The 27,857-nt window shown below is 40.7% G+C and overlaps 1 long non-coding RNA gene across 1 annotated transcript in view; it reads left to right on the forward strand.

Moving 5' to 3' along the window:
- The first annotated feature begins 2,659 nt into the window (after positions 1-2,659).
- Positions 2,660-27,857, forward strand: part of LOC126637926 (uncharacterized) — an 85,561-nt gene continuing 60,363 nt past the window's right edge. Inside the window, exons 1-6 of the long non-coding RNA XR_007628466.1 lie at positions 2,660-2,775; positions 8,337-8,460; positions 8,641-8,790; positions 9,388-9,476; positions 19,159-19,305; positions 21,483-21,602. This is a non-coding gene — a long non-coding RNA (uncharacterized LOC126637926). The remainder of the gene's footprint in view (positions 2,776-8,336; positions 8,461-8,640; positions 8,791-9,387; positions 9,477-19,158; positions 19,306-21,482; positions 21,603-27,857) is intronic.

A 27,857-nucleotide genomic window follows, 5' to 3' on the forward strand; every position in this document is an offset into this window, starting at 1 on the left:
TCTTCAGTGAAAGTGTAATTTCTTTTTTTTTCTTTTTTTTCCAGGTATGTCCCTACTCTACCTTGAAGGATGTGTATTTTTCTACCTTTCTACCTAACCAACAACAAAAAAAAAAAAATCAGTATGGGATTTTCTGGATTTCTCAGTTCTTGAAACAACCTGTGGCCACAAATGAGTAGTCTCAGTGGAGGAGAAGGCAGAAGGCTCAAGAGAAGGTAGTGAACTAAATGGCATTGAAGACACTATGGTCTGGGCCAAATTATGATAGTGTCATTTTTTTATTTATTTGGTAATTTTTAATGACAAAAGACTGTTTATTCTAAAATATTTCCTTATTTTTCTGAATAATTGTGATATGTTTGAGCATTTTCTTTGTTTTTCTTCAAGAGGTGTTTTTGAAAATCCAAATTCTTTAGTCATTTGTGACATATATCCCCCCTCAATCCGTATAAAATTTTAAAATTGCATAGTATAAATACAAACTTTTCAGGCCACATAAACTTTTCTTGTGAATGACGAAGGCCAAACCCAATGGGGAGAAGTAGAAAAGAGAGAAAACGTGGGAATAATTGGTACAGGAGTGGGAGAGCAGTGCCAGAGAAGGGACTAGTACAGAAACCTTTTCCTTGCCACCCACCCCTGTAGCAGGGCTCTTCCTCCCGGAGCCATCCATCACCAGAACGCTGTTTTTCACTGCTTCTTCTGCAGGGATCATGCTGGCAGGGTCCCTCACAGCTGAGTTGAGCAAAGTAAGTGCAGTGTTGAGTTGCTTGGCTTCCACCTTAGAACTCAGTGTGGGATTTGGGAGCTCTGTGGGGCACCCGGTGCTGCTCGTTAGCCCGTCCTCACATCTCAGCAGCAGCCTGGCCAAACCTCTGCTCTTCATGCCTCTGCTCTGCCCCGACACCACAGGCACAAATAATTTTGGATAAGACTGCACTGAAGTTTGATTTAATAAATCCCTCTAATAAGTGCAACAAAGGGACAGGAAAGATCCCTTTGGTGGCTGAACCAGCTTAAATGAGCAGAATGCTTTCTAATTAACAATCCAGTGGGTTCACTTCTCATGCTTGGCTTTGTAAAAGAGCAAAGTGAAAAATACTCAAAAAGCATTCAAAGACATCTTTGTTTTAAAGGAGTAAGGAAATGCTGCTCTATCCACTGACCACCACCACGGATCATAAGGCCATGCAGCTGTAGGTCACTCTCACAAAATGGTTGCCAATATTTCCTCAGCAAACCCTCTATCGATTGCATAAATACAGTACAGTACCCATGAGGTAGTGTTGACCTGTCACATAGTAAAGATGTGGCAAGCCCCATAATTCATTACCAGTTGGAAATAGAACATCATTGGAGAGATAAGGATAACAATGACTTTCCATCCAATGATAAATTACTAGCAGCTGCATTATTTTCCCTCACTTATATATGGCTCTCTTTATTGAATTTAGCTTGAGATAAATAAATGATCTGCCAGGAGCCTGGTTAATATTACTTCTCTGGGACCCATTTCAGGCCCAACTAGGCTTTTGCTGATAATATCTTTAAGCTTTTCAGTAGGGAGAGACATAACATTTGTTTCTGACAAGAACCCTATGTCGCCTTATCTGTTTCATTTGAGAGGCCGTCGACCTCAGCTTCTTTAGTTAAAATGAGAGCTTTACTGTAGAGACTAAGTTCTTGAACTTGACTCTCTTCTTACAATGAGATTATATGTCCTGGTTGTAAATTTGAAGCCACACATGATATACAGTTATTCTTAGCATTTCCTGTTGATCACAGGGTGGTATTGATTGCCCCTGCTTTTGAATCTCTCTCTGGTTTGTTTGAAAAGGAGTTCCATCTTTTTTTGTGTTATTATTTTTCATACCACAATAATCTGTGAGCTTGTTGATGCACACTCATATTTAACTTCATGCATTTGTTCCACTTGAAAATGACTGGTTTTTTCACAACCTCTCCCTCCTCCTTCTGCTTTAGAAAAGAAGGCTTAACAAACGTATCCACTTGATTAAAAATAAAAAAAGTCAGTTTAAGAGCAAAAGATTAACTCTTTCTGTGAACTAAGATGCCAAAGAAGGCACTTGAACTCCCAAAATTCTTTTTCTTACCATTAATAATTGAGGTACTGCTTCAGTGATCCAGGCTTTGCAGGTACTGTGTGAAGAGTGCGAGCAGGGAGGGGATGGAGTGGATGTGTGAGGGAGCAGGCATGAACAGCCTGTGCTTCACTCGTACAGTAACTGTTTGGATACCTCCATTGTGGTATTTTTGTTATTTCTGGGAAGCCCTATCATCAGGTTTTAGATTAAAATCAGACAGTTGCCATTTTTCATACAGCGTGAATTAGAGGAAATTAAACCCAACCACTTCTGATAAATCCTCTCATAAATAAACTGGCTGGTGGTGTTAAATGAAAGTCCAGCCACAGTTTGATTCACATTGCAGAGAACAAAGAACGAGTTCTGCCTATTTTAACACTCCATCATTATTATTGTTATTTATACTATAGGAATGCCTAAAGGCTCCAGCTGAGTTTGGAGCCCCCATCTGCTAAGTGCATAATCAGGCTTGCCTGGAAGAGTTTGCACTAGGAATAAGATAGGAAAAAAAAAAGGGAAAGAACTATTATATGTTTCTGTGCCTTTTACTTTACAGTTGGGAAACTGAGGCACAAAGAAGGAAAGCAGTCTGCCCAAGGCAGTGAGGAAAATCTTCGGCAAGGTTGGCAACTTCCAAAAGATCATCTGAGTTACTGCCAAATCTCTTGATGTAAGATCCTTTCCTACAGTCTTTTTGGGGGGTCACCTGTCTCCTTTATGCTTTCCCACTAGGCAAAAGTTAGAAGATAAAATGGGAATATGACAATAAATCTCTTTTATCTGATGCTGGAAGAATTTGCGGTTAGGAAAAGAGGCACACCCTGAATAGCATCTTGCATAGATTTGTGTAAAAGAAGATATAATCTGGGTGCATTTTAATTTTAATTTGAACAATGCCTTGTCTTGAAATGAAATAACGAAAATTTGCCTTTTTATATAATAGGAGTAGTTTTGGCATGTACTGGCTATTTCCCATGTCACATCAGAAGATTAAAAAAATCTTGCACAATGCTACTAAAAGGCAGAAAGGTTAATATGTATTAAATCAGAAAAATAGGATAGCCATGTGACACTCAATCTGTGTCAACCAGAACCAGTTCTTGTTTACCTTGAGAGGCTGACAGAATCTTCTCACCAATAATTATTTGCCAAACTCTTCAGAAATTAATTTCCCTTACAATCACTAACACAGGCAGCAGGGGAAGGAAAAAAAAAAAAAGGATGGTGGATATGAAATAAATTATTTGCTGCCAAAGAGTGAGAATGCATTTTCCATTTCTCCTGCTCTGCCATTCTAACGTTTCCCTGAGAACCCGGAAAGTATCAGGATGAGATTCACACACACACAAAGCCAAATTAAAGTGGCTTCATGCAGAGCTTTCCACAGAAGAATGAATTGACTCCTGTGCCCTCTTGTACACACGACGTGTGAGCAGAGGGAGGGGAGGAGGACTGCAGCAGGACACTGGAGTTGTAGTAGTCCCCAGAGCAAGCTGGGACAACAGTACCAGGGGGTTCTGACTACAGGTTCCAGTAGCTTTTTCATCAGGTTACTTATCTCACCAGATACTCTGTGTGGTGATCTGTTTGGGCCTGGGGATGTGTGGATTGCTTCTTGGAGGGGTGAAGTCATCAGACTCCCTCAGTTCTGTCCAGACCATGTCATTGCAGGAGGAAAGGGCGGTACATATCACTGGAAAAGTTACTCTAGGGAATCATTCTTATTAAGATCCATGTGCAGTGGTGAGTAGATCCAGTGAGCTCTTCTCTGTGAGCCTTGGAAAATGACTTGACCAACACATGGGGAGACTCAACTGGGAATAAACCCCTTTTAGATTTGCTTACTAGAAAACCCTTCCTTGTTAAGAAGTGACTGCTTTTTCCTGCAGTATGGGCAGTGCCTCTGTATTACCAGCTATGTGGTGTTCATCTGTTGCCTTGCTGTTTCCACAGAATTAGTTTTCCTTCTTTTTTTTTTCTACACAAGCCATGTCTGTAATAGTTTCTTTGTCTACTGTGAAGCTACCAGAGAGTTTAATCTTCAGCGAGGCGCTGAGAGGTTTTACAGCATCGCTGTCAGTACATCTTTGACAAGGATCTTTTGCAAACTTTGGCAGAGGAAGTTTAGCTTCTGTATCTACCTCTAAATCTAGTTGGGTTCAGCTGAACCACAGACTCCTTGTCTTTTGATGCTTAGTCAGCCTCCACTCTGACCACCTGTGTGCAGGAACACTGCAGTGACTTCCCTGCTAGTCGTCAGATGCCATCTTTGCAGGCAATTAGACCCACCTTTGGTGATGATTATTATCCCTCCCTCTGGATCACCACCTTTACAGACAGTTTACAGTAACAGATCACACCAGTGCTCCGTGGCTCACATCAGTGTCGGGTGTGCAGATTTAACCTGTCTTCTTCAGGGGTGGTTCAAGAGTGGTGTGGTGTTAGTCACTCGGAGTGTTATTCACAGGGACCTGGGCCAAGGCCAACAACTCAATTCACGTTATTGGCTGGGCAAGAAAAATGCCGCTGGTGCTGACCTTGTCATAAATCCACAGCCCCTGTCCCCATGCCACCAGCTCTCCAGACCAGCCTTTTCAAGACTGATCGTATCTGCATTCTGGTTGCCAAAATTGTTTGGGCTTTTTTGTTATTTCAACTCTGTGGTCTCAGAGGAGCAAAATTCCTCAATGATTTTGCTTTCTCATCAGCCAAAGGCGCCACTCTGTGCTGTGTGCCAGCAAGGCTGGAGAACAAGGCTGTCTTTAAATGAAAAAGCCCTGCCTTTTCCTCCTCACATTTGTACAAGTTAAACGTGACTTCTTACTTCTGTCATTCATCCTATTAAGAAAACCCCAGACTGCCAAGTGTAACCTCATTTGCCAGTTTCCAGGGGATGGCAGGCATTTGTACCTGAATCATAAAGCCTGAAGGAAGGGCCTTATCTGATGTGGTTCACCAGGCTTAATGGGCTGGTCTGTGCAGCTGCATCACCTTGGGTAAGAACTTCAACAGAGCCTCTTAAAAATAGCCTGCTTGATGTTACATGCATTGTGCCGAAGGACACGGGTGTTTATATTTACGGAGTTGGTACTTGACTGCTTTAAGTGGTTCTTTGGTGGTAGGATCTAATTGAGCAGTATTCTATACTGGGTTTGATTCAGTTTGAAATTCCAGCTCTGCAGCAAGATTTTGGATCAAATGTGGTTTTGACCATTTATCCTCCTCTCTCGGCCTCCCTTGTAGGATGGAGGTGCATTGATGTGTTGATGATGTAAGACTGAAGGAAGGCTTTCTTTGCTTGTAGCCTATTACTGCTGAACCAGTTGTTCTGATGATTTACCCAGAAAGCCCTAACTGTCCTTATAAATGTAAAATTTTCTTTTTTTTTTTTTTATTCTTGAGCAGATGGAAGACTTAGATGGAAAGGAATAAAAACATAATTTGCCAAAGCCCTCAATTAATCATAATCAAGTTTGTGCATGTTATACTCTACAAGGGTAACAACAATGAAACACAAGGAGAAAAGGATGCTTTCCTCAGGCAATTCTGGAGACATAAAAGCAATAAAGAAGCATACTTCAGAATAATGTGGAGATATATGACTGCACTAAATAAAAATGCTTCTTTAACGTACTGTAAAAATAAAGATGTTTAGTTAGATTTATCATTCATGTTACAAACACAAATTGATCCCCTGGACTACGCCACTGGCTCTGAAAGTATCCAAGGGATGGTTGTGACCCACTATTTTCTGGAATTACTTAAACGTTGTTTCATTTGTTAAGGAGCTAACTAGATTATTCCTTTTTACTCTGAGGTAATAAATATGGGGCACCTTGATCACACAGGTATGGCTTTTTGACTTCTACACTATATTTAGGCCATCTTTTTGTTGGGTATAGTGAGAGGGGCTTGCTTGTTAATTTCCATGAGGTCTCAACTGGACCTGTGAAAAGACATTTTTTAAACTGGTTTTACAAATAGCAATATGTTAATTGAAAGCAACCCCACTCCCCAAATCCGCTCCTGACTGACTTGAGAACATTCAAAACCAGTGAGATTCATTTCTGCAGCCTCATTCAACCATTGCAATGAGCAAATGAAACAATTGTTTTATTTGTAAGAGGAGATTATCCCTTGAAGGCAGATAGGAGGATACTGCCTACAGAACCCCATTTGCAGGCACAAAGAGCGCTTAGTCAATTTTTGGCAGTGATACTGAAGCTATTAGTTTTGGATATGAGTTCACTGATGCTCAGTGCTGTACATTTCCAGTTAGTTCATGAAGGGCCTTTAAAATTACACACAGAGCTTCATTAATTGCCTCAGAAAAGAAGCAACAAATATCAGGCCCTTAAAGTGTGTGTGCACAGAATGGCCATTGATTTCAGTGAATATTCCCCACTGGAGAACTGATCCTATGTCCTGGGAAGGCAATCACAGTTTTTACAGTAGTTGCATCAGGCATTGCCCCAAAGTGCAAGGGCTTTAGAGGATCAGGCCCCAGTAGCTGCTATCTGGTATCTGTCTGTCTAATTTACCTGTATATGTGGTTTGTATACATGCATATATATAACCCCAATGTTAAAAGTGTAACTCTGATTGTTTTAACTCAAGTTGGAGACCTGAGACAAGATGCCAAAGTCAGGGTCTTTCGAAAGAAAGAAATAGAAATCCAGCTCTGTGGTCTTGAAGGGTTTTTTGTGTGTCCGTTATTCCATTTGATAGAGTAGTGCCTGAACATTTGTTCTACAACCAGCTATCCATAAAGGAGAATTTCCTATGCCTGCCTTGCAAATGGCACAACCTCATGCGATCCCTGATCACAACAAATTGATTTATTTAAATAAAAATAATGATCTTCTTTCCTTTCGCCAGCCCCAGCAGCAAAATCCCATGTAACCCTGATCAGCAAATTGATAGTTATCTTCTTTTGCCCTCCTTTCTCAAATCCAAACAATACCACCCTGATCCCCGAGTAATAAGAAAATGATTTATGCAAACAAAAATAATTATCTTTCTTTGCTCTCCACCCTCTGACTGTATAATCTCAGCAGCTCCTTGTTTAACAAATTGATTTATTTAAATTAAACAAATGGTGATCTCTTTCTGACCTCTGTGGAGCACTTCTGTGGCAAACTCCTACCACTGCCACCACCTTAGAAGGATGTATTTTAAAATATAACAGCACTTTAAACTAACCTTGATACTTTGTGATTCCTTTAATCAAACCTCATGGACCCTCTGCTTCTGTGCAATGAAATTAGGACGTGTGTCATCTGAAAAATAAGAAAGGTAGCTTAAATGTACCTTCCTCCATATTTTTTATGGCAGAGATGGTTATTTGTTTAATTTCCCGGGAGAAACTGTACAAAGGGTGGCTGTGTATGGTTCGTCTACACCCACCTCTCCCACAAGGTTCTTTGCAGACAGACTTTAGAGCACTGTCAAACTCAGTGCACAGATATGTGTGAGGCCACCTCCCCTAAAACACTGACATCTAGTGCCAGCCTGCTCTGTGACAGACACCAGCAACAGCTGATGGATGAGAGCAGGAGCTCCAAGGGCTTCATCCCCTGTGTTTTACGGTTCTGTCAAACCACAGTTTGTGTTGCAAGGGCTCAGCTTCTCACTGGCAAAACCTTCCTAGGCACGAGGAGAGGCAGAGCCCTGCTTGCCAACGGTTCCAGTGACATGAACTTTTTGTTCCACATTCAGTAGCCCTGAAGGTATATAAATACATATAGATGTATATGTTTGTGTGCATTTTTTACTGTGCTGGTTTTGTTTAAGTTTGTGTTTTCTGTGCTGTCCAGCCAGTATCTCTGATTTGTGCAGCTGCTACTTAAACAGTCATTTTGGCATTATACAGAATTACATAATTATATGTGCCATAAGCAAAAGTGCAAATAGTCCCACTTAACACCTAATCATGTGATATCTGTTGTGAAATGCTGGCAAAGTAGCCAGTAGATATGACTGTTACTTTGCTATTAGCTCTGGTTCTTTGGAGGCGAGTACGGACTGCAGCTGGAATTTGGCACAGATGGAAGAGGGATTAAGTGATAGTGGGAGCCTGAGCCTATTGTGTACAGAAACATTCTTTCCTCGACCACTTTCTGTGGTGTATAATACTCTGAGCAGGACATTGGTGTTAACCAGTCTCCCAGATTTGGAAATACTTTGCTTTTTTAGCAGTTTGTTCACACCATGTGTCTGCTTTGGTTTCAGACCCGCAGTGCTCTCCGACAGAAGACAGTGACATGACAGGAATGGTGACACAAGGCTCTTACTGTTACATTCAATAATTGATTCTTCTGGATGGATTGTGACTCCCTAAAGGTTGCAAAGAGAGGTAAGAATGATTGGACAGCTTCAGAAACATTGGTTTCTTCCAAAGTCAGGAAGTTTTCACTCCCTTGAATCCTTCCCCTTCACGGTCTAGCACTCTTTGTGCCTCTTTGGAAATGCATGGGAAAAATCATTAAGAGAGATTGTTTTTATTAACCAATCATTTTCTTCTTTCTTTTTCCAGTAATTTTAAGTGGGTTTGGTAATGCTGAACGCTGAATTGGGAATCACCATATGAAAAACCTGATTGTGTCTATTTTTATGATTGCCACAAACTCCCCATAGGAAATCCAGATAAAAGGGAAAACATTGCAAAAACTGGTCAAGTTACAAAGTAAGAATATGGATACCTCTGAAGCTTTTCAAATCCCACTTTTTTTTTGTTTATTTTAAATATATTTTTTATTCTTCCAAACGCCGAATAGTTTGTTTCAGAATATTCCATTTCAAAATTCAGCCCTTCCCTTACATTTGCATTACCTTTACTCCTGACTTGCACAAGTAAAGTGAGGTGAGACTCAGACTATAAGATTATGCAAAAATGTTCCCTTAAAAAAATAATAACCTTGTTCTGAAATTATACATGGAAGGTTAGAGCTGCAGCCTTTTAAAAAATGCAGCCACTCTCTATTGACTTGCCAGAGAGAGGCAAGTATTTTTGCAGATGGCTTGGAATTAGTAGAACATGAAATAATGTCAGTGGTACTGGTAAGAGGATTAACCAGCAGTTCTGATGTTATTGAACGGTTTGCAGAGACCATATTAAACAGCCACATCAGTCCACAGGTCAGCCCTGCAGTTCTGCTAAGCAAACACAGATGTAGAGTTCCCTTTCATGGCCATCATTTCATGCCTTTGACATATGTTAGGCTCTTGGGACTCAGTGGCATATTTACAGCCTGAACATTAAAGATGCCTTTTTTTTTTTTAGATGATTAGTGGACACCGACATCTAAATCGGTAGTAAAAGGAAAAGCAGGAACCCAGGACAGTGGGGAAGGACTCCAGCAATGCCAACATGTAAGTGAAAGATTGGGCTGCTAGAAAGTTCCCTGATGAAACACTGGAGGGTTCTTCAGTTGATGACAAAAGTTCTCCTTAAGAATCCAGTCGGTTTTAAATCTCTCTTTCTTTTGGGTTGATCTCCTCTTTATTTTGCCAAAGCTGCCTATGAAGTTGCAGTGGTTGAATTTCACAAGGCGAGAGGAGTTCAGCTCGTGTCAGCACTGCCAGGCCTCTGTGCTTGTTCAAAGTTTGTGCAGATCTCCTGGGACTACAGATTGGCCAGAAGAAATTGAGGGAACAGTCTGTTTTACAATATTCCCGTTCCTTTTCTATTCCAACAGAAACTTTGGCAGCTCTTTAACATTTTCCTCAGCTTTTTGTTTTTCTGAAACTAGGAGTCAGAAATTAAGAAAATGAATGGCACAACTATGTGATAAACAGGGTTTTTTTTTAATGCACATAAAATACATACTTATCTGTGTGTAGTGAGGACATGGTGGGACAGGTTCCTCTTTTATCTGAATAGTTTTATGTGTCTCAATCCTGAAAACTTGTGCAGTTTCCAAATAAAGATATAGGTACAGACAAGCTGTACGTCAAGGCAGAGCTCCTGAATGTAAAGGTTGTTGACAAAAAATTTGTGTAAAAAGAAGATAAACCAACTGATAAATTACAGGGCCTTTGCTCAGTAATTGTTTAATATGATGCAAATTTTAAGTGAAATTTCCAGCATTCAACTGCTCCAGGTGTAACCACTTCTTCCTGTGAGAGGAAATAAACCTGCAACCAGAGAGTGTAACAATGAATTACATTCAACCTCCGAAGTGCTTTAGCATGTCTTCAAGAGCTGCTGCTGTCTTCAGTGATGGATTATAAGTTAGCATGAGATCCCACAGGCATGGCAGGGTATTTATGTAGTGTTCTGATTGCTCAGACACCTCCAACAAATGTACAGTCAGTGCAAACAGAAATCAGAGTATCACTGTCTCCCACTTTGTTTCATTTATTTATATTTAGCAAGTTCTGGAATATGACAAACCACTGAGCACAACTATAGTTGGAATATAGTTTCCAAAACTTATTTACAGTAGATTTCAATCACAATGGGTGATGCTATATTAATCCATGAGTAGTTCCATTGATTTCAGGGGGTCCAATCCTTGTACAGCTGAGTATATCTTGATTTGGTCCCGTGTTTAAAATGTAGAAAGAGCACATTTACTGCCATGTTCTTAAATAGATGGAACAGTTTGAAAAAACCCTACTCTGAGCTGAGCCCTCCCCAAAAAGCTGATAACAGTGCAAAATACTGACAAGGCTGATGGGATGCAGGTTTTGCAATATTTTATTGTGATGCAGAAACAGTGATAAAATGTTCTTCAGTTATACATAGATGGATGTGCACTCCATGTGCTGTTTTCAGCTGTGTACTTACACCCGTCCAGAATCCCAAAGAGAAAAGGAAAAGCTGAGATTCACATCAGTAGCAAAGAACATCAGGTGATGTTGATTTAAAGAAAACATTAATCAATCCAGATTTGCTTGGAACCGGGCCCAGGTTCACTCAACAGGTTGGTGAACCTTAGCAAATGTTTCTGTGAATCTGTTCTGTGTTTTGACTTTGTAACGTGATCTGAAATCATCTGAGTTTCATGTGGTTTTGTTGTGCACGTTTTGGAACGCTCGTGGGGCGAATCCAGGGGAAGACAGAGGTGCTAAATTTTGCATGATGCACAAGGTAAGCAGTGTTTCACTCTTCCTGACACCCCCTGATACCAAAGTGAACAACAGTTGATGCTGTCAGCAGAGTTTTGAAAGAGGAGACAATCACTGTCTGTCAGGCTTCTTGTGTCTCCAGTAGTCTTTATTGTGGAGCCAAGAGACAGTCTTCAAATCACATCCTGAAAAACATTATCATGAGTTTTGGACTGTTATTTTCTTTTTCTCTGTGTCTGGTAAATGTCAAAAGTTTTACTGTGTAGGCAGGTGCTGGAGTTGTGAACAGTGTGTTAGGCTTCATGATGTATGTTGGTTTGAAGAAGTTATATAGTGCTAGAAAAAATTAGGTTTTTATACTGAGTTTGCAGATGAAAAACTTGTGTTTTAACTTCATTTGGTTTTTGTATGTGAATTCATAAATAGGTGTACTCAGCCTCCATAGCTGAATATAAAGTATTTAAGATCCATCTACACCAATCAGGTAAAAAAATATGATGAAGTGACAGTTTCTATTAATTTTATTTTTAGTCCAAACTAGAGCCCAGAGCAACAGAGATGTGAGACACTCTGAAACACAAGAAACAAAATCTAATTCATCAGAGAATGCCAAGTTTTTCATTCTGTTTCAGAGCAAGCAGTAGAATTTTGCTGGAGGTTGAGATTTTGGAGAGAAAGGCAGGTGGGAGGAGCTGTTTGTTATTTTTACACTGATTTACTGCCTCATAATTGAGACCCATTTGTGGATCAGTGTTATGACAGGGAGCTTAGAGAAAAGGAGGTCAGTGAGTTTAGCTTAGTGGCCTGGCATATTTACAAGGTCAGACTAGATAATTTAACTGTCTCTCCTGACCTTAAACTTGAGGAAACTGAAGAAGGAAAAATCAAAGTCTGCAGAGGTAATAAGTAAGAAAAAAAAATTGTAACAGGCTGGTGTGTCCTTTAATGCCCCCGAGGTTCAGCATTCCCTAACCCACCAGCTGTCCTGGGGAACAGCCACAAATGGAGTGGCCCTGTCAGTCCATTTGGAAGTACAGCAGGAAGGAAGAACAGTTTGCCAATAACGTTCAGGTTGAAGCTGATATCTTCATTCTCCTCTAGAGTAGTTGTGTTTGCACCCCCTTGTACCACTGCATTTTTCCACTAAGGTTGTCTCACTTATTTAACTCGACACACAGAGCACCCCTCCGAGGTCTTTGAGACCCAAACCAGCATTGGAAGTGACAGCCCAGATAACACAGGTAATCATATCAGACCTTGTGGGACTGCACTGACTACTTTTTAATTGATAATTCCAAGCTTCTGTAATAAATTTATTTCTTAATTATATACATCATGTCATACCTGGTAGCTAATGATTACCACTAGTTTAAGTTTTCAGCCTTCAAGACATCCTCCTCCCTTCCATATAATCATAATTTTCCTTCCAAATTAAGATTTTCTCCGAAAGAAAATGAACAAAACCTGCACATTAAATCCAACTCAGTCCAAATAAAAGAAGGTAAATTTAAGGTGCTAAATTAAGTAAGTGATTTTAATTAGCGGATCATTTCAGGAAGATCATAAAACATTTAAATAACACTGAAGTTATGTATATTTAAGCAGTTTTATGGAGAATTAAAGTCTTAAATGGTAAATTTCAGATGTAAATACAAAAGTCGATGGAGGAATGTTAATTGCTTTTCCTAAGTTTCTCACATGGCCTAGACATTAGGAGAGGTATCAAGAATTACATTCATAATAATAATGTGCCCAATCCAAAGCTTATTAAAGTCCTTGGAATTTTTCCACAGATTTTAGAAGCCATTGTACGAAAACAAGAAATGCTTTTAAATGTCTAACCTCCAGTACTGTGGAAGTCACTTCTATGCCAAAAATCATATGTGTGATGTCAATAGTCTAAAGTATTGGTTAATTTATAGTTTAAGATTCCTATTCATAGCCAAGAAACTTAAACTGACCTTAAGAACTTATCCAGTTACCCTTTTGAACAAATAAAATTACGTTTGCAGCAACAGACATTTTACACCAATAGATTAGTTTACATAAAAGGAAAACTTACACACCAGGAGAAGCTGCTATGATTGGACAACAAAAAGTGCCAACAAATTGGATCACCAAGAATGTGAATTCTCACATGCCTGTCCATAGCTCAGCAATACTGGTACATTATTTTTGATTCAGCTAGATCAGATTAAAACTTAATTTTACAATTTGATAATAATGAAATGAATAATGTTTGAAACTAATGAAATTCAAATCGGAGTAGTAAGGCTGAAAAAGTCACGATTCGTTTGTCCAAATTCCTTGTTGTAAACCACTTGGAAATGAATATCCCGCTGGAAGAAGGAGCACAGGAAGCAGACCTCAGCAGAAGGTTTTCTTGATTCCCTTAAACCATCTTGTCTTCTGGGAGAGCCTGGAAGAACCATGGCCACATCTCTTCCCATGTCAGTGTCAGGATGCAGGTGGAAGTGGTAGCATTCCATGCAAGCATTTTACTCTGTGTAGATGTAGGAATCACATTGCAGGGACAGCTGTTCCACCAGCAGTCAAAAAAAAAAGCGGAATTTTCACCATCAGAGTCTGCTTGTGACCAAATTGTCGTAACTGTATGTGCAAGGAACAGATTCTTTAAGGGACTGGTAGTTTCCCAGTGCCCCCCAAAAAAATCAAGAAACAGTTTATTTTCTCTAGGAAAGATTCACCTCTATTGCTAGAATGGCTTATTTCAGAATTATGTAGTAGCTTAGGAAGTGTGATGTTTGTTTTCATTTGGTTTGTAGTGAGACAAGTGCCATTGCTTTTCGCAGTGAAAGCCGTGCTGGTACAGGCAGACGTGCTGCTCCAGCGCCAGGTAAAGCAGTTCCACCTCTCCCATGTTTCAGTGTCTGCAGAACCTCCGTGAGCCTTTCTGGGAGAGGGACGTGGGTGTGTGGTGACAGTTCAGCCCCATGGAGAAGCCACCCTGCCAGTCTGCATGAGAGAAGGGCTGAAGGCAGCGTAGACCTGCTCTTTTCTTTCTCTTCAAAGCATTTAACATCCACCTTACGCGCAGTCCGAGGCACGCGATCCGGGACGTGGCTGTGCCTCTGTTTCTTCAGCTGTTGGATGGGGATATTATTATGCTCTTGTCTCAGATGCTGAGAGGGTTAATTAATTATGTTTATGAAACCCTTTGAGATTCTCAGATGAAAGGTGGCTTTGGAATTGTTAGGTGTTATTATAAGAAAAAAGAATGATTTTATTGCTTCGTGTTAATGGTTAACATCTGCACCACAAAACCTGCTTGATCACATAAAGATTCTGCTAAGCATTTAATCCTAATTTGCAGGCTGATGCATATTCATTTTATTTAGAAGATTAATTTAGTCATCAAAGGTTAATCTGCCTCGGGTTTGTAATTAGACAGAGCAGTGACTTGGCGTCTCTGGGCTCACCCAGGTTGCACTGGGTGTTCTGAGTGGGCAGGGCTTTAACTGTCACCACTTTTCACTTCCAGCTAGTGCTTGGAGAAGGCTTAATTTTTGGAGAAAGGGTGAGTGGTAAAAGCCTTGGCCAGTTTGAAGATTAAAAATAAAAGGAGAAGCATGAGCCAATGAACAGTCAATGTAGTGAATCTCAGAATGCTGCTTTAATTCATCTCTGGCAGGTTTACTCAATGCAATGTCAGGGCAATAAACAAGGGATGTTTTTTTTTAATATGTATTTGCAAAAATGATTAAACAGATTTCACAATCTTTGATGTGTGAATCCTACCCCTCTTTCAAAATTACTGATTAGCAGTTTACAGAAAGTGTCTGAAATGAAGAACTGTGAGGCTTTCTGCTGAAAATACCAGATTTTAACTTTTAGCTGCTATTAAGCACAGCTAGAAGGTTATACAATATGACCTGTAGTTGCTTGTACCCCTGAAAATTAAGCCTTTTGTGCTCAAGGTCGGATCCTTTAATCAGAAGCCACTAAAGAAAGTGTGGTCCTTGTGGAGAACAAAAATCGTGTTTCCACTGCAGGTACACCAGAAGGCATCTTTAATTACTGTTTATAAAGCTGGCTGTTACTAAGTGTGAGGGATTATTAGTGCCGTGGTATTGTCCTTTGAAGTGAGGAAGAACAGTAGCTGCTTCTTTGTCATGTCCTCATCTTCTCCCTGTTGCAAAGCAGTCAGGAGGGTGATATCAGAGGGCGTGTGCTGCACACTGCTGTGCCTCAGCACCCTGTTAGGCACTGAGGTGGCCTCCAGACACAAAGTGGGTGATGGGAGGCCAGGGTGACATGGGACGTGCTCATCCTCACTGTCAGTGGGGATGGGGTTGTCAAAGGGACAGCTGTGTGGCTTGGGGATCCAGCTCAGACTGGGTCGGGTATGGGAAGTTCACCGTGGGAGATGAGGCTGGGAAATGGCAGATGAAAACCTCGCAAATGGAAAATTTGTCTTAAAAATAGTGGCTTGCCCAATGTGAAATCAATATGGGCTGCAAAATAAGTACTGTAAATGAAAATCATGATACTAGAATTTAGGAATTTGGCCAAAGTTTTACATTTCATTGCAGCTTGGCTTTGGTTTAGTTCAGAATCCAGATTCTGGGGGGGGGGGGGTGTTAACTTTTTTTTCCCAGTACAGTTCTCACATCTCTATTATGATTTGCCAGTTTTCCCCTCCTCTTTCTGGTGCAGAACCTCAGAAGCATCCAAGAAAGGATTTTGGAGACCATAAACAGTTCTAATTGAGAACAGCCCCAAATCAGCTTAAGTGCCAGCTTGACTATCAGAATATAAATGAAACTCTTTTATTAAAGTGTTGTATTTTAATTATTGTGAAGAACAAGTGGCCTAACGTGAAAAAGCTTTTAACACGGCAGTTATTTGCTTGATAGCTGATAACTTAATTTTGGATGGATGATTACAGCTATGGCTCTTTGTCTTCTTCACTTTCATTTTTATTTGATCTAATGACTGTTCACTGATTTTCATTTGGACTTGAGGTCGACTTCTAATTCAGTTGCTAATAAACTCAGATTGGTTGGGGCCTGTTATTGAAATCAGGTTTTCTATTTCCAGTTTAAAAGGCCAGGGAAGTTTTGTTGGTGTTTTGAAAGAAGTTCAGAGTGTTTTGGACTGATGCTTTGCAAAGTGACTCTTTGCAGAGTGACCCTTTGCTAGTCAACTGTAAGCACTTGTCAGTTTGTTCTTTACAGTGAAGATAACCAGCCATGCAATGAGAGCGTGGGATGGCAATTCACTACAATTGAGGGAAAAAAACCCACCACAAACAGCAAGAATACATGTCACTCTAAGCAGATGCTATAAAAGTTATTGTTACATCATTCAAGCCCTTCCTTTCTAGCCAAGAGACTGAGAGTGGAATTAAACACACACGTTTGCCACAGGTTTTAGAGTATTTATGCTGTTCCAGTCGTCTCCTCAACCTTCACCTTTAGTGTCTTCACTTGCATCTTAATCCTGAGCTGATTTGTGTGAATGGTAGATAGGTACCACTAAAATGGGGATCGTGAGCTTCATCTGTCATCCCTGCTGCTGTATCATTGACTTCAGTGTGCTTCCAGAGGAATGAGTCTGGCCCACAAGAGGATGTGAACTGTCAAGAAGACAAACCTCTTTCTCGTCCATTTGAAATGTTTGTGGGAAAGAATGCCCTAAATATTTAGCAGGTTGTGTAATTTGAGAGGCAATGCAGGTTGTTTTTTTTTTTTTTTTAATTTTAGTTTTCTCCCTACCTTTCCATTTTCTTTATTAAGTAGAGGAAAACCTTGCCTTAGGCCCAGTGTGCTTATGACAGGGAAAAAATATCTGCCAGAATCTCCATTATTACTTGGGCCTGTATATATTGTTATTGCTCTTGTATTTGTAATAGCAAAAGGTGACCGTACCTCTTATGAAAAATTCTGTTTGCAGAAAATACCTTCTTCTCCCCATCTTTTCCAAGCCCAGCACAGTGCATAAAGAATCCAGGGGTGTTTATGTTTATGTTAATGCAGCAGAGCTCAAAGAAACATATATGTAAGGACTGGACATGTGTGCCATAGCTGGGCACTGTAGTGATGTACCCGAGTGATGCAGCTCCTGATGGAATCATGATGAAGCAGAGATGTTTAAAGCCAGTTTAACTATCTCTCCCTTGCATGTTTGGGAATCATTGAAGATGCACAGAGAGCATCAATGAAATCTATTGCAGCCCACCCTGGTTTCTGGTGGACAGAAGACCCACAGTGAAACTTCAGTGCTGCAAACCTCGGATGTCCCCGGTAAGGTCACCTGTTTCAGCACTTCCAAAAGGCAGCCAAACTGATTGCTTGCATCAACCATCATCAAAGATCTTGCCCCTTCATATTTCAGCTGCAGGGAGCTGCAGTGAGTCAGGCTTGGGCGGAGGGGGGAGATCCTCCACCCAGATTGCCAGCTCAAGCTTGCCACCGCTTTATCTTGTGGTCTTAGGCAATGTGTTAAGTTTTGCTTCTGGAAGACCTCAGGGTTAAACTCTCAGAGCAAAAGCACAGCCCATCACCATTCCATACAATGGCTGACTGCTGCCTCTTCAGCCATGTACGTACTAGGACCCCAGAGACACCCATGTCTGCGTGTTAACGGAGCTGTATCACGCTTGATACACAAAAAGACATGGCACAACACTCTTGAGTGATGCTGAGTATGGGAATATTCTCCCTGGGAGCAGGGCCATCCGTGTGTGTGCGTAATTACGAGTTCCCAGTCTAAGTGTCTATGTAAAAGTTCACATTTATACACCATTGAATTAGCATAACACTGTCCACAAATGCAACATTTTAGAGCATTGTTATAATTCTTCCCTCGTGTAGAATGATTCTGAAGCAGGTCCTCGTTGACTAGGATATCTAGGCAGTAGGTCTCTGGCAGTGCTATCTTCCTCTCAAATAGGTGTGCCAGCTCCAAGACTGGTTGCTGGTACCTTCAAAGGGTGAGAAGTCGGCACCTCCTTTGGCTGCCAAGGCTTCTGTGCAACCGAGTGCTCCTCTTTCCCAGCAGAAAGGACTCTGCTTTCTGCCTTTGCTCTTGCCTAAGGGTGAGTTGTCTTTATCACGCTTACCCCGTGGGCACAGGAAGTGATATTATATAAGAAATAATTTTGCAACCCTCTTTCTACTAATCATTGCCACTCCTACCGTAATAACAGACAGATGCAACACACGCGATTCCTGTTTCTATTATTTTTTTTTGCTACAGTTTGCATGTGTTTTCCATTTAATTACAGTATATGAATTTCATATCTCTCTCTTCCCCCCCCTCTTCTTGCATTTAAAATTGCATTTGATATCTGTGATATATAGATAGGCCTGTGGTGAATCGTTTGATGCACTTTACACTCCTAGGTCTGAGTCTCTGTAAATCTCTTAAGTGCTCTGAATATTTTCCAGTTTTGTTGGTGATGCAATAGTATCTGGGATACTATTGTAGTAGTTTCTGCACAAGACAGAAGAGTAGCTTCAGCATTTAAAGAAACTCTGCTTAACAATAGTGACACCAAAACCAGTTATAACCATTTCTGGGTGTTAGGAGAACTCTTTGCACCCCTGTGCCTCAAAACAAATAGCAAAGGACTTTGCAGAGGGAGAAAACTGAGGTGTGTTGTTTAGAGGTGACCAGGATACCATGAACAGAGTAGTGACAGCACTGAAATGAAAACGAGGTTTGTGTGACTGACCTAATCCATGGGAAGTATGTCTTAAAATAATTCAGGCTTGAAGAACTTGTAGTTGTGTTACTCATTGGAGTCTTTCTTTCCCAACCTGTATTACCATGTTTGATTTGAGCATGTTATAATACTTTAAAAAAGAGATTTCAGTGTAAGTTTTACATGAAAGAGGCCAGCTGAAGTAGAGAGGAACATGACTAAATGTTGGTTCCTACTGTATTTTAACCTGAATTAGTGGAAATCTTACTAACAGTGGGCTCTGCCTCCTCTGTAACTTTCCATGTGTTTCAGAAAGAGTTGAATTATCCTGCTATTTATCAAGAAGAAAAGAAGAGCAAAAGATCATTGGTTTAATGGACATGTTTTGGATTTCCACTGGCATCCTAGAAGCAGAATTGTCCCCTGTGGATGTAGAAGTATCATGGTAACTCTCCCCAGGTAATATTCAAGCCTTATTTTTTCTGAGTGCAGGTTCTGATTGTTGTATCTTTTACAGATTGATCAACTGTGTAAATGCCACACGTTTTTAGAACAATGGTTGAATGCCTACTTAGTTCACACATGGCCCACAAAGATTTTGAAGGCTTGATGTACTCTACTGAGTAAATAACTATAAATAAAACAGACTTAAAAAATCTTTAAATGTGCATTATGCCATCAAACTATGCTGTTTGGAAAGAGCTGTGGTGTTTGGGAAAACTTAGACATGTTTTCAACAACTGTCCAAGTACATATTTACACATAGTTTATGATGTACACAAAGCTATGTCCGTGGAAGCTCTTGGGCCCCAGCAAGCTTTATTAATTATTATTAGAATACAGTATTTTCAGTCACTTAAACACTACAAATGGACAGGAGACAGCTAATCATAGGGAAACATGCTGATTTCAAGGGAACTTGCAACTTGCTTCTCCCACAGCCATCAGTAGAAAATGGCAAAATATTGATATGGGATGTATGGAATACACTGTGTGGGGAGGGAACAGAGATTTGTAGTTCATATAGGTACGTTTTAGTTCCTGTTTGTTCAGCCAGGTGCTGAGAGGTCACTTGGTTAGACCAGCACTAAGGCTCTTCCCACTGAAGGTGTTTTTCGTTACTTTTATGCCATCTGTGACCTGCAGATATTTTGGTATTCTGGATTCCCTAGATACAGAATAGTAGATGCTTTCAGTATCCTAATTCCTGTTCAGTTCATGAGGAGCAGAGTCTGTGGGCTTCTGGCTTCGTTGTTTAACAGGGCTATAGTTTGATACTTGAAAGACAAAATTTCTTTAGATAAGAGAGTTCAGAGTAAGGACCTTACTTTCCTGCTTGCCTGTGATGTTATCAAGCAATAATCCTTGTTAAGTAAGGATTAATGTTCAAACATGATCAGGCTGATGAAACATCTTTTTGGCTGCAGAGGAGATCTGGCAGAGTCTCTCCTTGCCTGCCTTTGGATCATTTTATACACCTCGTTCACACGAGCCATTTTACAGTGGGTCTGTGGGATCATCAGCTTCTCCCACTACCACTGAGGGACATCTTGGACTGAGGTCTCACCTGCATCTAAGAATAATGCCCTACAAAAGCATCTTTTAGTTGTAAAGCTCTGGGACAGAGTTCTCTGAGTCTGTATCAGCTGGAAAGTCATTTTGCATTTCGCAAAGTTGTTTTATCTCATGCTAGAGAGCTCCTGTCTTAAGCAGTCTTTTCCTAAGCAATCCTCTTAGTGTTCCTGTGAGAGGTGGCTATATTTTAAATACTGTAAATCAATCTGTTGTCCATCTCTCATGGACAACTTGATCAGACCCCATGGGGCAAAGTTAATAGAGCCTTGTAATACCTAAAAAGCCCCTTTACAAGCAGCACCATTTACTTTCCAGTTGTGCTGCTTATTTGCCTATTCCCATCTCTGTGCAAAACTTTCTAGGTACTCTGATTTCTTTATCTGACTTGTTAGGAGTGAACATGGCCCTTAAGGACTCCTTTATTTTTGGATAGTTGTCAATTTTGCCAATTAAAAGAACGCCTTTGGATAGTTATCAGAAGCTGGAGCTGAAAACGTGTTCGCAATTACTGATGACATAGCTGTTTCTATTTGCTGCTCTCTCTTTTAATTCCAAAAAGTGATATTTTTTTTGGCAGTAGATATGAGAAAATATGTCACTGTGTATAATTACAAAATGCTGTTCATTTCTGTCTTGTAACTGTGGGGGGTTAGTTGGTACAATACATTTGGTTCATTCTTGGCTCACTCAACTGCATGACACACGTTTAAGTGTATTATTAATTGTCATGTTAATATTCATTACCATGTTAATTTCCATGGAATCATATAATTCTGCATGCCTCCAAATTGATGTTCAAGGGTATATGCAAGCATGAAAAAAACCCACTGAATGATTTCCTAGGACGTGGTAATAAACCTTAAATAAAATCACGTTCTGGACATTTTCCTCCAGGAGACCTGGGCTTTTTCAACAGGTTTTACCCCACCACGATACTTGCTACAAAAACAAGATTCATCCCTGGGAATGGGCTTTGTACAAAGCTGCTTTAAATGTTCCTTATGCTTTCAACCAGAGTCAAAATACAAATCCACAGTGCTGGCTTTACTTTAATTTCCTAGGTTGCATCTGCCATCTCATCAGAGCAATCTGACTGTACAGTGCACTGAAGAAACTGCATAATATTTCCAGTGGCTTGGATTTTTCACTTGATATATAGCAAATATATGAATAATGGCTGAGTAAGTATCCGTGAATTTTTCAGTAGAGTGTTTTGCAAGGGAAAGTTCAACAAGAAACAGCAACTTGGGAACTGAAAATTTGTGGGATAAGAGTTGAACCTCATTCTGAGCAAAAACGTGTGTTGCCTGGGGATTTAAAGAAGATTGATAGAAATATTTTGGGCTTAAGCTCCTGTTAGCACAGACCATCTTACCTGAAGCCTGGTGAAATCAGTGAGAATTTTTGATTGATTTTGAATATGTATCAGACATCCAATGGATGTGGCTGTAAATGAGAGAGGGCACATAGTGCCTGAAATGCTCTGTTTTTCCAGGAAATAGGCCCATCCAACTTAAACTTACCCATTCCTGAGAACACCTTTGATCACAAGGCACTGCACCTGCTGCAGTTTGTAGATGGGTGGGTTCTCTTCTCTAATCCTGGTGAAGTTTTAAGAAGTTTCAGATAGATACATTCATTATCCACTTTTACTTCTCTTAGAGAACATAAAGGCTTGGGCAAGAGAGAGAAGTTGGTTTTAGGCTGTTACCTTGGCTGGTGTTACTCTGAAGGAGTTGTAAGGGCAATGACATGAAACCAGGGTGGGGTCAAAGCACTGAACATTTTATTGTAGCATAAGAATAGCTCCCTGCCAAAGTCCTTGTAGAGCAATGTATTTCAAGGTCGTGTGTTTCACTCCACAATCATCTCAAAACATGCTTGTAAATAAATTGTATGAGCTTAGCTCTGCTGTCATGACACTTTCCCCTAAGTAAATGCCAAGGCTACTGTGGATAAAATTCCACTGACTAAGGAGGTCCACACCTGAACAGCCTTACAGCTGCTCTTCTCAGCTGGGATTTAGTAGTCCAGGTTCTAGGTGGCAGCAAAGCCCTTCTCAAGCCCTCTGAGCCGTGTGGGGCACACCTGCCCTCGGAAATGAAGTGCAGAGATACCTGAGTTACTTGTGGACAGGCCAGCCCTGGAAGCAGAGCTGGAAAAGCAGGGCACTGCTGCACTGACAGGTCCCTGCTGCTGCTGGGGCTGAGCTGCTGGCTGTGCAGGGCTGTGGAGACACAGCTGCTTCTCTGAGGTAGCCTGTTTATTTGGGCAGGAGTTGCATATTTTTCTGTGCTGCAGCTTCACTTCCCAGGATAGGACTCTGCTGCACTGTGGCTTTCTGTCTGGTGATAATATGAGCAGTTTCAGGCACAGAGGAACTTTTACCAAGCACTTGTGTATTGCCTGGAACAATTAGAGACACCAGCACACTGCTACATTATCATCATCATCATTATTATAATCAACAGGTTGTATTCAAAAGTCATGTCTTGTTTTAAAATACCAGACCTGTTTGAACACAGGCATTTAACCTAAATTAACATATTGATAATATGTTACGAAAGATGTTTTGAAGTTCTTTTTAGGCAGAAATTGACATTTTTTCTGAAAATGGTAATGGAAAGAAAATTGTGTAGTCCAGCAAAGTATATCATTTAGACCTGATGATAGAATAATTGTTTTCCATCAAGCAAACCAAAGAAGAATCCATAATAAAATTTTACAAGTTAGCTGCCATCAAGAATAAACTCAAGAGCACTATATGAAATGAATTGTGTGTTTTAACTGAATCTTCTCTCAGGACAATAACTCTAATGTAGAGCCAAGGTCTGAGGAGGTCACCTGCAGAAAAGCCTCCTGGGGCATTTCAGAGGAGAAAGGAAATATTCTTCTCCCTGTCAGGTTCACTTCGTGTCCTAATATGTCTGAGGATGTGCACTGAAAACATAATACAGATCCACCATTTCGAGTTGGAGTTTAGATAACAAGGGTCATTAAGAAATCTCTGAGGATGACAAACTTAACCCTGTATGAACTTAAGGATCATACCCTGCTACTAATACGAAGAGTAAGTCTGGTTGATTGTAATTGTGACTGAACTAAAATGTCACTTACCATTAGGATCAATTTCTCCTTTTTTTTTTTTCTTATAGCATTTCTCTAAAAATAAAAGTGTAAGATCATAACAGGCATCTATTGAGCATAGTCTGTAGTGATCTGTTCCAGTACTGTATGAGAGAACATCTGGATCTCCATATGTTTCCGAATACTTGCCATATCTCAGATTATGTTTGCAGGACTGGGGTGTGGTAATTCAGTGCAGGATCCCAAATTAAAATACCTATTGAGAAACCTCAGCATTTGTCATCACAGGGATCTAACTCCACGACTTCTGCTGAGGCCCTTCGGGTAAACCGGGGTGTATCATGACTCCTCCTGAGCACAAAGGATGAGGTGTGCTCTCCAAAGAATGTGCAACACTCCTGCTCTGAATACCCACAGGTGCTGCTGGGCTCTCAGCACACTGGCTGTTCCAGGGTGGGGTGCTCCAAACGTGTTTTCGGGGATTCCCATGTTAGCTGTGTGGGAATGTTTGGATGTTGGTTTGTTAGGGTGGTCAGACAGTGGTCACGGCACTAAGCCTGGCAGAGTTCAAGAAGCATTTGGACAACGCTCTTGGGTGCATGGTGGAATTTTTGGGGTGTCCTGTGCAGGACCAGGAGTTGTACTTGATGATCCTGATGGAGCAGAATATTCTGTGATCCTGTGTGCCATAGACAGTGGGGAGATTTGAAGTTACCCTGCCAGTGACAGTGCGAAAAATTTCTGACTGTTGGCACCATAAAAATCATTCCCTGAGCATTGTCAGACCTTTATCACAATGGCCCAATTTATCCCTGTTGAAGCATGGAAACCACTCTAAATCCCCTTGCCCAAATCCCCACGCTCCATCCTTACAGGCATGCCTTTAAGCCTTGAGCTTCATGTAAATTTTTATAGCTCCATTAACTGGGATGTCATCAATTTGAACAATTACAAATTACTATGATATTAAAGTATCCAAGCAGTACTTGCCAGAAGTCATCAAGGATTGGAATTATCATATTCCTTGCTCTCCAGTCGTGCTGGGGCTCCTCACTTGGTTCCTGTGCCCCTTGCATCAGGGAGCTGGGGTGTCAAAGATCTCATTTGCATTTTAGCTTCCTTGGACTCCTAAAAGTGGAGGAGCTCGTCTAAGCACAGAATTTCAGTATATTGTGTTTATTTAAAGGGATTTAGGCACTTAAAGAAAAAGCTGGGTAGATAGAGACCAGCTACAAGGATTGTGGATGAATTTTTCTTAGCTCTATTCCTAACTCAGTTCAGTTTGGTGAGGCTTTTTGGCTTGCTAAGCTCTGGAAAACTTTTATTCTTAATAAAAAAAAAAAAAAAGAAAAAAGGAAAAAAAAGATAGATCCCTTGGGTATCTTTCCTGAGCAAGAAGGATAGAAGGAGCCTCCTTTGCTTTACAGGACACTCAACTTTTTGTGGCCATGTGTCAGTAATCTGTTACATCTCTGCATTACTGAGCTGGTGTTGGGGTGCTGTGTACAAAAAAGCCGTCCCCTTTCTCCTGGGATCAGGATGAATTTTCATCTCATCAGATTATTTTCTCAGAAGCTTTTTTTGATTCCTGATGATTGGATGTACTGGCTTTATAACTTTTTTCCCCCACTTCTTTTTATCTTGGTTTGGTCACAGGACACAGTTATATTAATTCTTGGAGTGGTCCAATCTGTAGTATCTAACTGAAGCCAGCATAGTTTCTTTGGGATGTTAATAGCCACATAGTCACCAGGGAGGGACAAATCTGAGTCCCTGGGAGACAGGAAGCCCTGCTTTATGGAGGACTTGAGGTCTTGCAATGAAATAGACTCAGACTAACCCTCCTCTCAGTGCGATAAATCAGGAGTGATTTCCTTGAGCTAAAAAGGGGTCGCAAAGAGATAAAAGTAGTGACAGGAGAATCATTGCCCTTCTCTCTTAAGAGCAGGCAGTTGGTTAAATTCCTTTGCTCCTCAGATAGTGTTGAATGTCATGCAAGTGATCAGTTCAGTCTGTGGGGAGTGGGATACAATCAGGATGCTAATGTGCTGGGAGTGCAGCTGTTTCTTCCTCAGTGTCACCCCTGCTTTGACTCACCTTTGCTGCCAAAGTACTTACTCACTGCTCTTCATTTGTAACTCAGATCTATACCTACACACATTTGTGACTGAGATTTGTAAGAGACAATTTTATGCTTGAAAAGGGAGAATTACTTCACAGCTATACCTGTTGCCTGCGCAACTGCTTGACAACCTCGCAAGAATTCCTTTCACTCTGTGCCTCTGGTTCCCTTTGTCAGTAAGAAACAGAATGTGTATAGTTCTAAGTGCTGAAAATCAAATACTGACGTGATATATTAACTTCTTCTCCCCCCCCTCCCCCCATGTTCTAAATATGGCTCTACTTTGAAATTAAGTGCAGTACAGAATATTCGGTTGCAGCACATTGCTGGCATACAGTTTATAAACTGTTAGTGTTTGGCAGCCCTTGGTTTTTAAATTCCTACCGATCACAAGTAGCTGGCACTAATCAGCTCCAATAGAGTTATGGTACTGTGTACCTTCTTAAATGGCTGGAGTGGAGATATACATCTAAAACCCCATATATAATAGCCATATGTCAGAAACACTTTACTCTGAGCAGGGTTTTTATTTTACTTTTTACATCTCTCACATTTTACATCTGGTTCAACAGTTCTGAAGGAAACTACATCTGATGTGATAGCAGGAGATCTATATCACACATCTCAAAACCTACCAGAAATGCAATTTAAATATAGTTTTGGACAGAGTAAAAGAAGTATTATTGGTATCAGATGTTTGGGCAGTGAGAACTTGAGCTCCATCTCTCTGCTTGATTTTTTTTTGTACAGAAGGAAATCATAATGTGAAATCCTAGTTCTGCTAAAACTTGTGAGAGCTTTACCATTGATTTCAGTCACCAGTTTCACCTTGCAGCTGTGAAGTACCTGCCAAGTTCAAGCAAAACTGTATAGCTGGAGCAGCAAAGGCAGATCTGCATGTGGCCTTTTGCAGAGATGAGCAGGGTTTGGACTCGTTTCAGTGGGGATAACAATCACCTGTACCATGTCACAGACTTCAGAGAGATCTTCTCCAGTATTTGCATCCACAAAAAGTTTGGGCAGGGAAGGTTGGTTCTAGTGCACGGTCGCTTTATTCCTGTTTATTTTCATGGTGCAAGTTTAGAAATACCTGAAGTTTCAGATAATCTTGTTCCAATGAGTAGGAGTTTTATGCCTTAGTCATCTGAGAGTGCACATACCACCTGAACTTCTGAAGTTTGTGGGAGTCATCTGTCAGCAATGGAAGGAGAACACAACCTGCGTCTGTCACAAATTAGCACCTCCTATGGCTTGCGTCTGAAGGGGCTGCCTGCACGTCCTCTGCACATGGCAGTGGGCTTAGTTGCTTGGAAATAAGATAGCCTGTGCCTTAAAGAGATGTAATTTTGAGGCTGTTGATACTTGGAGTTTGCTGAAAAACAGACCTCAGCGATCCAGGGCACTGAAACCTGTTAATAACAGCGGTCAGTCGCAGGCTGGGGAATGTATTGAACCACTTGTGTGCCAGCAATAGGCCCAAGCACCTCTGCACGTAGCACAAATGAATTTTGTTCCTGTGCTGGGTGTGGGAGATATGTCATTGTGTGGAGTCTGGAATTGTCTGAACAGACAAACCAGGAGTCACTTTGTTATTAGGATCCTAATTGTTATTATTTCATCACTCCGGAGCCCTAACGAGGGACGGGGGCCCTGGCGTGATGGACTCGGTAAGAAGATGAGCTTCAGCTCTTGCTTTGAAGTGTGCTAGTTTGTGTCTCATTACTCCTGATCATAATCCAGCACCAAAAGAAATCAAAAGCTGTCTCTGAATTCAGAGAGAGCTGAGGGCACACGAAAGCTCTCAGGAAATGCTCAGTGTGTTGTCAGGATCAGGCCTGTAATGTGTAACTCCAGCCTAGAAAACTCATTTCCTTTGAAGCTCAGTTGAGTGTTACTACTACACATCAGCATGTTGCACCACACAGAGTATATCAAATTTGATGTCATTTTTTTTCTTCCTTTTTCCCTGGGAACCTGTAAATATCCTTTGGTAGCAAAACCAGAGAGGAATAAATTCTCCTCGATGTATTTACAAATGTGAGAAGCTTTTCAAGTTGTATTTGCAATTCTCTTTCTTGCAATGACCTCTATTTTCATAATCCTTCATGGAATATCATGGTTTAAAGAGCTTTCTCTCCCTGCTGTTTTTGTTAAAAGGTTTTTGGTGTGATATTTGGAAAGTCAAATTCTGCATTTAAATGTTGTGTTTTCACAGATATAAATGAAA

The sequence above is a fragment of the Myiozetetes cayanensis genome, unplaced genomic scaffold (assembly GCF_022539395.1).
Source record: "Myiozetetes cayanensis isolate MyiCay16 unplaced genomic scaffold, myiCay2020 scf16, whole genome shotgun sequence".
Classification (NCBI taxonomy): Eukaryota; Metazoa; Chordata; class Aves; order Passeriformes; family Tyrannidae; genus Myiozetetes; species Myiozetetes cayanensis.